Here is an 11,970-nt window from a genome sequence, read left to right on the forward strand (position 1 = left end):
TTTTGCGGGAAGTGGCATTTATGCTAAGTAACATTAACTTGCAGGTACATAAGAAAGCAAAAACCTTAGAGAGCATAAAAAAATGGGTTCTGATGTCTTTACACCAATGCGCAGAGTATGGGAAACAAACAGGAGGAAACTGGGAGTCCTAATACAAGAAGGGGACTATGACTTAATAGGCATTACTGAAACTTGGTAGGATGACACTCACAACTGTCCAACTCTGCTAAAAATGAAAAGTCAAATAGATTCCTGACTTGTCTTGCTGACAACTTCATTTTCCAGAAAGCGGAGAAGGAAACAAGGAGATCTGCTATCTTGGACTTGGTTCTCATCAACAGAGAAGAACTAATTGATGAAGTGGAAGTAGAGGGCACCCTGGGTAGTAGTAACCATGTGATTTTGGAATTTACATTCTTGAGAAAGGGAAAAGCTATATGCAGTCAGACATATTGGTTGGACTTCAGGTAAGCAAATTTAGACGGTTATACTGGGTAAAATCTCATGGTCAGAAATACTTAAAAAGAAAGGAGTTCAAATGGGGTGGGAGTTTCTTAAAAGCAAAATATTAAAAGCACAATCACAAATGATTCCTGTGAGAAATAAAAATGGGAGGAGCCTAAAAAAAGCCAAGGGGGCTCCATAAACAGCTCACGAAAGACTTGAGAAATAAAAAGCCTCATTTAGGAAATGGAAGGAGGGTCTTATAACCAAGGATGAATATAAACAAAAAAACAAGTGCTTGTAAAGAAATAGTAAGGAAAGCTGAAGCTCAGTGTGAACTTAGGTTAGTGAGAAAGTGGCAGGAAGGGTTCTTTTCTTATGTTCAAAATAAGAAAAAGAGCAAGAACATGGTAGGCCACTTGTGGAGAAAGGATAGTGAAATTGTAACAGGTGATGAAGAGAGGGCAGAACTGCTCAATGTCTACTTTTCCTCAGTCTTCTCTTGTGAGGAAAAACGTGCTCAATATAGCAAAAATGGAACATATAATGAGGGTATGGAGTTGCAACCTAGGATCAGCATAAGAGTAGTACATAAACACCTAGTTTCTTTAAATGAAACCAAGTCCTCGGAGCAGGGCTCTTTTTCTAGCAGGAGCTCCTCTGCATATTAGACCACACACCCCTGATGTAGCCAATCCTCCTGGCACTTACAGTAGGCCCTGTACTAAGAACCCTCTAAGATCTTGGAGGATTGGCTACATCAGGGGGTGTGGCCTAATATGCAGAGGAGCTCCTCCTAGAAAAAGAGCCCTGCCTCGGGGCCAGATGAACTGCATCCTAGGGTACTAAAAGAACTTGCAGACATAATTTCTGAACCTCTGTCCATTATTTTTGAGAATTCTTGGAGAACAGGAGAGGGACCGGAAGATTGGAGGCAGGCAAATTTTATCTCCATCTTCAAGAAGGGGGAAAAGGAGGATATGGGTAACTACTGACCCGTCAGCTTGATGTCTATACCTGGAAAAGTTTTAGAACAAATAATCAAACAGTCGGTCCTTGAACATTTAGAAAAAATGGCTGTGATCACTGAGAGCCAACATGGATTTCTTAAGAACAAGTCAGACTAACCTGATCTCTTGTTTTGAGAAAGTAACTACCTTGCTAGATCAGGGGAATGCTGTAGACGTCGTTTATCTTGATTTCAGTAAGGCTTTAGATTTGTTTATTTCTTGGATTTATATCCCGTTCTCCCTGCCGAAGCAGGCTCAGATAAGGTTGCACATACTATTCTTGTTGATGAGTTGCTAAAATGTGGTTTGTGCTACTGTTAGGTGGATCTGTAACTGGTTGATAGACTGCGCCCAAAGAGTGCTTGTGAGAGCACTTGGAAAGAAGTGACAAGTGGAGTGCCTCACAGATCTGTTTTGTTCAATACCTTTATAAATAATTTGGATGAAGGAATAGAGGGAAAGCTTATTAAATTTGAAGATTATACTAAATCGGGAGGGGTAGCAAATACAGTAGACGACAAAAACAGGATACAGGATGATCTTGACAGGCTGGAAAACTGGGCTAAAACAAATACACTGAATTTCAACAGGGATACATGTAAAGTTTTGCATTTAGGTAGAAAAAATCAAATTAAATTATAAAATGGGAAAAATTTGTCTTGGCAGTAGTATGTGTGAAAAGAATCTAGGAGTCTTAGAGGACCATACACTGAACATGAGTCAGCAGTGTGATCTGATGACTAAAAAGACAAATTCAGTTTTGGGCTGTATCAACTGAAGTACAGTGTCCAGATCACGTGAAGTAATGGTATTGCTTTACATTGCTCTGGTTAGACTACACTTAGAGTCTTGTGTTCAGTTTGGGACATCATAATTTAAGAAGGATGTAGACAAGCTGGAAGATGTCCAGAGGAGGGCAATGAAGATGGTGAGGGGTTTGGAGACCAAGTCCTATAAGGAAAGGCTGAAGGAGCTGGGTATGTTTAGCCCGGAGAGGAGAGGAGAAAGAGGTGATATGATGGTTCAAGTCATCTCATTGAAAGGGCCGAGGAGCAGGTGATGTGAAAGACCTCTGGCTTAGATCCTGGAGAGCCACTGCCCATCTGAAAAGACAATGATCTAGATGGACCAATCGTCTGATCCAGTATAAGAAGAAGATGATATTGGATTTATATCCCGCCCTCCACTCCAAAGAGTCTCAGAGCGGCTCACAATCTCCTTTACCTTCCTCCCCCACAACAGACACCCTGTGAGGTGGGTGGGGCTGGAGAGGGCTCTCACAGCAGCTGCCCTTTCAAGGACAACCTCTGCCAGAGCTATGGCTGGCCCAAGGCCATGCTAGCAGGTGCAAGTGGAGGAGTGGGGAATCAAACCCGGTTCTCCCAGATAAGAGTCCACACACTTAACCACTACACCAAACTGGCTCTCCACACCAAACTGGCTCTCCACACCAAACTGGCTCTCCACACCAAACTGGCAGCTTCATGCGTTCAGCTGAATGTTGTGGTCCACACACATTTGGATATATCAGGCAAAAGTATGGAGTTGGATCCAGTGAGCTATTTCACTCAATCTCATACAATCCTCTTCCTTACTACATTCTCCATCATGTGAATTTTCTGTGCATGGCTCTCATGATCTCTGGCATCGTCTTTTAGGAATCAGAGCAGATCCTTCCTTCCTTTTCCACCAGCAGAAAAGCTGACTGAATCCAATCCATTCACTTCCCCCCCCATGCATCTCTCTACAAAGATTATCCATAGTAGTTTTCTGACATTCTAGTAACCATTATTTCAATGGAACCTGCTTTCATGTTAAGAATAGAGGCATTATATTGTTTGCAGCAGGAAGATATTCTTGTACCCCCTGTGAGGAAACTAGGCAGTGTAATAGCATAGAGTGGATTTGTACATTTCTTTAAAAAAAAAAAAAAAGAAGAAGTCTCCCTGCTTAGTTTTAGACGTGGTATAACCACTTAAAACAGCAACTTGTTAGAATATGAATAAACATAAAAAACATGTATCTGTACTTATCCCTAAACTCCCCATTCTGTCAGCAGGTGAATTGGGTCATTCTGGTCATTACAGACATGCCTTCCACTTTCAGGTTTCAACTTTTTCAGTACAAAGACATTAACTCCCATGTGGCAGCTGGAGAGGAGAATAAAAGGAACCTTAGAGGGAGGGGGAAAGTAAACCTCAGAGGCTCGTGGTGATGCAGGACATCCGCTGTACAGTCTTCACAGGCTATCCTGGCTGGCGATGCACCCCTGTCGTAATGACTCAATTCTGAACATCTTAATCATGTTCACCCCTGATGAGACAAGTAACAGCAGCCACAATCAGGAGCTGTGGAGAGAAAGAGTAATGTGCCCGGCTCGGCTTTGTACTAGCTTGAATGAAAAGTTGACAAGAGATGTATCTCGTGTTGGATTTTAAATACAAATGGCTCCGGAACAAAGAGCATGGCTGGATTTCTTGGATCTTATGTCGGTTTCACGATGGGAGAGGACTTCTGTAATGCCAATGATGTCCCTTCTGGCTGGTGGAGGGCGATGGGGGGCTCCTCTCTCTCTCTCTCTCTCTCTCTCACATGATAGGCGATTATGTATGTTTTGTTAATTTATCCTTTTCCCAAATAACATGTAAAAAGTCTTCCTCTGAATTTAATTCAGGTATCAATATGGTTTTCAAGACTCGCTGAAATGTGCTGCCGGAAAGAGAGGGAGAGATCTACTACAGTCTAGTTTAATTGGCTGCGAAGGGCTATTCATGCCCGTCCTTTGAGGTATGGCCACCGTGGAGCTGTGGTGTCTCGTTCAGCAAAGCAACACTGAAGTGGAGAAAGGAGACCCTCATGGATGGTATAGTGGTAAAGAGTGGCTGACTCCAATCTGGAGAGCTGGGTGTGATTCCCCACTCTTCCTCCACATGAAGCCTGCTGGGTGAACTTGGGGCAGTCACATTTCTCTCACAAAGTCAGGAATAGCATGCATGAAAGGAATGGGAATGCATTTTTTCTGTCCTCTCAGTGCTTCTCACCGACGGTAAATAATGAAGGGAACACATAATTGATCCACAAGTCATGTGTTCTGAAACTATTTCAATGGACTACGTTTTTACAAGAAGTTCTGAATCATTTTCATGATTCTGTCATATTTCAGTCTGTGGCCCCAGAAGGCAGGACCAGAACCAACGGGTTGAAATTAAATCAAAAGAGTTTCCGGCTCAACATTCGGAAGAACTTCCTGACGGTTAGAGTGATTCCTCAGTGGAACAGGCTTCCCCGGGAGGTGGTGGGCTCTCCTTCCTTGGAGGTTTTTAAACAGAGGCTAGGTGGCCATCTGACAGCAATAAAGATCCTGTGAATTTAGGGGAAGGCGTTTGTGAATTTCCTGCAATGTACAGGTGGTTGGACTAGATGACCCTGGATGTCCCTTACAACTCTATGATTCCTGACTGTGATAGCAGTTCCTCAGTGGAACAGGCTTCCTCGGGAGGTGGTGGGCTCTCCTTCCTTGGAGGTTTTTAAACAGAGGCTAGATGGCCATCTGACAGCAATGAAGATCCTGTGAATTTAGGGGGAGGTATTTGTGAGTTTAGAGCGGTTCCTCAATGGAAAAGGCTTCCCCGGGAGATGGTGAGCTCTCCTTCCTTGGAGGTTTTTAAACAGAGGCTAGATGGCCATCTGACAGCAATGAAGATCCTGTGAATTTAGGGGGAGGCGTTTGTGAATTTCCTGCAATGTACAGGTGGTTGGACTAGATGACCCTGGAGGTCCCTTCCAACTCTTCTATGATTCTAACAGGCTTCCTCCTCGGGAGGTGGTGGGCTCTCCTTCCTTGGAGGTTTTTCAGCAGAGGCTAGATGGCCATCTGACAGCAATGAAGATCCTGTGAATTTAGGGGGAGGTATTTGTGAGTTTAGAGAGGTTCCTCAGTGGAACAGGCTTCCCTGGGAGGTGGTGAGCTCTCCTTCCTTGGAGGTTTTTAAACAGAGGCTAGATGGCCATCTGACAGCAATGAAGTTCCTGTGAATTTAGGGGGAGGCGTTTGTGAATTTCCTGCAATGTGCAGGTGGTTGGACTAGGTGACCCTGGAGGTCCCTTCCAACTCTTCTATGATTCTATGATTCCTTGAGCCAGTGTAGTATAGTGGTTAAGAGTGGCAGAAACTAATCTGGAGAACTGGGTCTGATCCTCCTCTCGTCATCCACATGAAGCCCGCAGGGCGACCTTGGGCCAGTCACAGTTCTCTCAGCACTCTCTCAGCCCCGCCTACCTCACAAGGTGCCTGTTGTGCGGAGAGGAAGGGAAGGTGATTGCAAACCACTGTGAGACTGCTTAGGGTAGAGAAAAGCAGGCTACCAAAGCAAACCCTTCTCCACTGCTGTGAATTACAGCAGGACGAGACTGTGATGAGGGATGCAACCACAACTTCCCATCTGCCCGTTAAATGTGTTAATAGTAGTTTAGGATTAAGCTTGACTTCAGCCCTGAAAGAGGGTTCCCAGTCCCCAGTTGAGGTTGGGCAGGCTTCAGATTCAGCAGGAGCTCACAGGAGCACAGCTCCTGAACCCTTCTGAGGGTTTCCCGTCCTCCTCCCCACCTACCTTGTCCATTGAATCGTAGGTGCAGCTGCATAACAATCCCTGGATTAGGAGAGAGGGCAGCCAGCCAGCCACCAGGGGCTTTGCCACACTCCCAGCAGCCCTCATTAACCTCTGGAGAAGCCCGTGCCACCCTTTCTCCACTTCTGATGTGATTTTGGGCAGTGGGTGGGTTGCTGGCCCTTTTACTGGGCGGCGGGGGGGGGGGAACGACAGCCCAGGAGAACCCCAGGCAAGCGAGGCCTGCTTGGGCTGGCTGGATCTCTAGCCAACTCAGGCTGGTCTCGCTCATCTAGGGCTCTACTTTCTTGCATCGGGTTGCTTTTGGCTGGGGTGGGGGGCAGCATATGCTAATGAGTTATGCTAATGAGCTCAGTCACCTATTTTTCTACAAAACAATCCCTGAGGTTGGGGAATCCCCCAGTCTGGGCAAGAAACCAAAAGTAAATGTGACATGCCTCCATCACCTGGAAGTGACACAGAATCATAGAATCTTAGAGTTGGAAGGGACCTCTAGCCCCCTGCCCATGTAAGAGACTCACAAATACCTCCCCCTAAATTCACAGGATCTAAATTCACAGGATCACATAGACACATAGGTGACATGGGGGACGGGGATGCTCTATTTTTGAGGGGGGGGCAAAACTCTATGGTTGAAAGTAAATTATATCATAAGAAAACATAAGAGAAGCCATGTTGGATCAGGTCAATGGCCCATCCAGTCCAACACTCTGTGTCAAACATAAGAACCTAAGAGAAGCCATGTTGGATCAGGGTGATGGCCCATCCAGTCCGACACTCTGTGTCAAACATAAGAACCTAAGAGAAGCCATGTTGGATCAGGGTGATGGCCCATCCAGTCCAACACTCTGTGTCAAACATAAGAACCTAAGAGAAGCCATGTTGGATCAGGGTGATGGCCCATCCAGTCCAACACTCTGTGTCAAACATAAGAACCTAAGAGAAGCCATGTTGGATCAGGGTGATGGCCCATCCAGTCCAACACTCTGTGTCACACAGTGGTCAATATATATATATATATATATATATATATATATATATATATATATATATATATATATATATATATATATATATATATATATATATATATACACATACATACATACATACATACACACACACACACACACTGTGGCTAATAGCCACTTATGGACCTCTGCTCCATATTTTTATCCAATCCCCTCTTGAAGCTGGCTATGCTTGTAGCCGCCGCCACCTCCTGTGGCAGTGAATTCCACGTGTCAATCACCCTTTGGGTGAAGAAGGACTTCCTTTTATCAGTTCTAACCCGACTGCTCAGCAATTTCATCGAATGCCCGCGAGTTCTTGTATTGTGAGAAAGGGAGAAAAGGACTTCTTTCTCTACTTTCTCCATCCCATATCGTATCATATAGTTTTGCCCACAAACCAGAGCATCACCCCAGAAGTGATGTAGGCATTTCATGTTTATTTCCTCCTCCTTCCCCCTTCTTTCCAAGTAAGTGCATCCCCACCCCCACCCCGCCCACTAGGCTGAGGGAACTGGTGACCTCACCCTGAAGCAAGCACGAACATTTGCATTCAAAAAGCCCCCTCAAATTCTATACAGTAGAATATCAGGGCTCTTTTTCTAGCAGGAGCTCATCTGCATATTAGGCCCTGCCCTCTGTTGTAGCCAATCCTCCAAGAGTTGAGGGCTCTTCGTACAGGGCCTACTGTAAGCTCCTACTGTAAGCTACATCAGGGGGGCGTGGCCTAATATGCAGAGGAGCTCCTGCTAGAAAAAGAGCCCTGAGGATAGTCCAAAATAAGAGAGCAAAAACCAGCCAGCAATGCCTATGTTGCAATTAGGGATTCATGTCTTATGCTAGTTATTTCACGCATGTGTTTGATGATCAAGCCAGTCCCGAACTAGCAGTATAGAACTGGTGTGACGTCTTTTATGGGATTTGGTGGTAAGAGTGTTTGAAAGTCAACGCGCCCTGACTTTGACTCTTGAAAGCTCATACCCTGAAAATATCAAGTGTCTCTGAATTGGACTTGAGTCTAGCTGCTCTTCAGGTGGATGCATTTGACAGAAGAGTAAGACGTACTGACTGAAGAACCTGCAATCCCATCACTCTACCATTTGGTTCTCCATTTTCCTTCACAACTAACTGGATGTTCATGTATGCTTATGACCACACTGGGCATACAGGGAAGTTTAGCGCAGAGTAAAGAGGGGCTGCTAATGAACAATTCAGTCAGTATTTTCATCTTCAGTATTCATTTTTTCAATGTGGCTTGCAGAGATTTCCAAGTCATCCCCCCCCCCTCCCCTCATATAAGAAGCCTATCTTATTTGAAACACGTTTCACAATGATCTGGCTGGAAAGAAATTTATGTTGCAAATGTGTGGTAACTGGGAGGGGCCATGGCCAGTTTGAGAGCGAGTTTGGTGTGGGAGCCAGTTTGGTGTAGTGGTTAAGTGTGTGGATTCTTATCTGGGAGAACTGGGTTTGATTCCTCACTCCTCCACTTGCACCTGCTGGAATGGCCTTGGTTAGCCCTAGCTCTTGTAGGAGTTGTCCTTGTGTTATGTATGCAGACTAAAGACAAGACTGATATGGGTGTCCCTGCCATGCTGAACAACATCTGTGATGACTAGAGTAGAACTATCCTTACCCCTAATAACAACTTTAGTTTATAAACGAACCATCCATTATTGGCTGAAGATTATTTTCTGTCTGTCTTCTGAACTATTAACTTTAGCTTATGGGGAGATGAAGGATGGGTCTTGGCGCAGTTTTGTTTGGAGAATGGTGGCTAATCTTGGCTTCCCTGTACGGTATTTGAGATCTCTAGGATTTGATGATGCCAAATCTCTTATTAAACAAAGATTGCTCGACCAGAGTGCACAGAACGATATGGGTTTACTTGACAAACTGAGAACCGCCGTGATCTAGAAACAATTATCTCCATCTCCCTGGACATCCTCTCCATGTTTTGCTAATTTAAACAATCCTAAATATAGAAAGGCCTTTACTGGGGCTAGTTGTGATATTCTACCACTCATGGCCATAGAAGTCCGTTGCAAAGGGTTGCCATATGGGAAAAGAGTGTGTTCTTGTCATCAAGAGTCCATTGAAGACCTACCTCATGCTATATTTTATTGCATAAAACGTGAAGCTGAACGAAGTAGGTTTTTATGTCCCGTTATATCTCACCTTTCTAAAAAACAAACCAGACCAAAAGAAATTGGTCTTTCTATTGTCAGATAGGGTAAAATACATCAGTATCCAAATGGCCAAATTTGCCGCTGCTGTTATAGGAAAAGTAGAGAAAAAGAAAAAAAATGATTAATGTGACATTTAACCTGCTTCTGGTTATTTTTTATTTTTTTTTTAAAAAAAGGTTTGTACGGATTTTATTACAATTTCATCACTGATGTACGCATTTTACCGATGTAATGATGTTTAGACTTGCATTCTACATTTTGGAATGGCCCAATTTTTAATTGTTTTGCTGGTTTGATTATTGCATTATGCCCTTTTGCTTTTAAGTTTACTTGCTAGGGCCCTTATTGCTAATGCAATAAAGTTTATGTATGGAGCCAGAAGGACTGTGCTTGGGGACTCAGGAGGACCTAAATCCCTGCTGCCCGGCTCCAATCATGGGTCCCCTGCTGGTTTGAATGATCCAATCATGTGCTGGCGCGGGAACCCTGAGTTGTATATAGTTGGCCCCTAGGGTAGCCAATCCCCAGGTGGGGGCAGGGGATCCCCCGGTTTGGAAGCCCTCCCCCCGCTTCAGGGTCGTCAGAAAGCAGGGGGGAGGGGAGGGAAATGTCTAGTGGGAACTCTATTATTCCCTATAGAGATTTATTCCCATAGAAAATCATGAAGAATTGATCCACGGGTATCTGGGGCTCTGGGGTGGGCTGTTTTTTGAGGTAGAGGCACCAAATTTTCAGTATAGCATCTAGTGCCTCTCCCCAAAATATCCCCCGAGTTTCAAAAAGATTGGACCAGGGGGTCCAATTCTATGAGCCCCAAAAGAAGGTGCCCCTATCCTTCATTATTTCCTATGGAAGGAAGGCATTGAAAAGGTGTGCCGTCCCTTTAAATGTGATGGCCAGAACTTCCTTTGGAGTTCAATGATGCTTGTCACAGCCTTGATCTTGGCTCCACCCCTAATGTCTCCTGGCTCCTCCCCCAAAGTCTCCTGGCTCCACCCCCAAAGTCCCCAGATATTTCTTAAATTGGACTTGGCAACCCCATTGGCCCCGTGGGCCCAGTTAGCTATGCTGTACCTAATAAAGAGCCGTGATCACTACCACCTTGCCTTTTCATTGCATTGAACCCACTATATTCCCCAGAGAGGACTTAGATCCAGATCGCACAATCTATTCGTAATCCCCGGGCCGAGAGAGGCGAAATTGAAGGCTACTAGAGAAAGAGCCTTCTCCATTGTTTTGCAGGCCATGCCCAGTTCCGCAAGGCCTGCAAAACAACACAATTTCGAATGGCCTTCAGCCAAAATGTGTAGATGCCGAACACCACTGAAGAATGGCATGATGTTAGCACCAAACTGTTGTTTTAAAATTGCACTAATAATTTTAAATTGTAACCTGTTTTAACTCTTAATGGACTTGTGATTGTGATTGTTTTTTACTGTTCTATTGTTGACATATGATGTTGTTAGCCGCCCTGAGCCTGCTTCGGCGGGGAGGGCGGGATAGAAATGTGAAAAATAAATATCAGGGGTGGCCAACGGTAGCTCTGCCTGTTTTTGCCTACGGTAGCTCTGTTTTTTGCCTACAACTCCCATCAGCCCCAGCCAGCATGGCCAATGGCTGGGGCTGATGGGAGTTGTAGGCAAAAAACATCTGCAGAGGTACCATTGGCTACCCCTGCACTAAATTATACCTTGGGGAGGGACGGTGGCTCAGTGGTAGAGCATCTGCTTGGAAAGCAGAAGGTCCCAGGTTCAATCCCTGGCATCTCCAAAAAAAGGGTCCAGGCAAATAGTTATGAAAAACCTCAGCTTGAGACCCTGGAGAGCCGCTGCCAGTCTGAGAAGACAATACTGATTTTGATGGACCAAAGCTCTGATTCAGTATAAGGCAGCTTCATATGTTCATATGAAAGGGCAGCTGCTGTAAGAGCTCGCTCAGCCCCACCTACCTCACAGGGTGTTTGTTGTGGGGGGGGGGGAGTAAAGGAGATTGTAGGCCACTCTGAGACTCTGTCCTTGAAAGGGCAGTTTCTGGGAGATCTCTCTCAGCCCCACCCACCTCACGGGGTGTCTGTTGTGGCGGGGGGGGGGAGGTAAAGGAGATTGTGACTGTTCTGAGACTCTGAGATTCAGAGCATAGGGTGGGATATAAATCCAATATCTTCTTCTTCATAGTAGGGCAACTGCTTGGCATGCAGCAAGTCACAGGTTCAGTCTCCGGCATCTCCAGTTAAAGGGCCAAATGATGAGTGATAGGAATGGCCTCTGCCTGAGACCCTGGAGAGCTGCTGCCAGTCTGAGCAGACAATGCTAACCCTGATGGACCAAAGGTCTGATGTAGATTAAAGCAGCTTCATGTGCATTGAGGGAAGGGCTGTGCCTCAGTGGTCTAGCACTACGCTGTGCGATACAGAATGTTGGACTGGATGGGCCATTGGCCTGACCCAACTGGCTTCTCTTATGTTCTTATGTGACACAGAGTGTTGGACTGGAGGGGCCATTGGCCTGATCCAACAGGGCTTCTCTTATGTTCTTATGTGACACAGAGTGTTGGACTGGATGGGCCACTGGACTGACCCAACTGGCTTCTCTTATGTTCTTATGTGACACAGAGTGTTGGACTGGATGGGCCATTGGCCTGATCCAACATGGCTTCTCTTACGTTCTTATGTGACACAGAGTGCTGGACT

General features: G+C 45.2%; 1 non-coding gene across 1 annotated transcript; it reads left to right on the forward strand.

The window, feature by feature from the left end:
* Positions 1-10,984: 10,984 nt before the first annotated feature.
* TRNAS-GGA (transfer RNA serine (anticodon GGA)) lies at positions 10,985-11,051 on the forward strand. Its single transcript has one exon. It is a non-coding gene; the product is annotated as a tRNA-Ser (tRNA).
* Positions 11,052-11,970: the final 919 nt, after the last annotated feature.

Source organism: Heteronotia binoei, chromosome 3 (assembly GCF_032191835.1).
Source record: "Heteronotia binoei isolate CCM8104 ecotype False Entrance Well chromosome 3, APGP_CSIRO_Hbin_v1, whole genome shotgun sequence".
Classification (NCBI taxonomy): domain Eukaryota; kingdom Metazoa; phylum Chordata; class Lepidosauria; order Squamata; family Gekkonidae; genus Heteronotia; species Heteronotia binoei.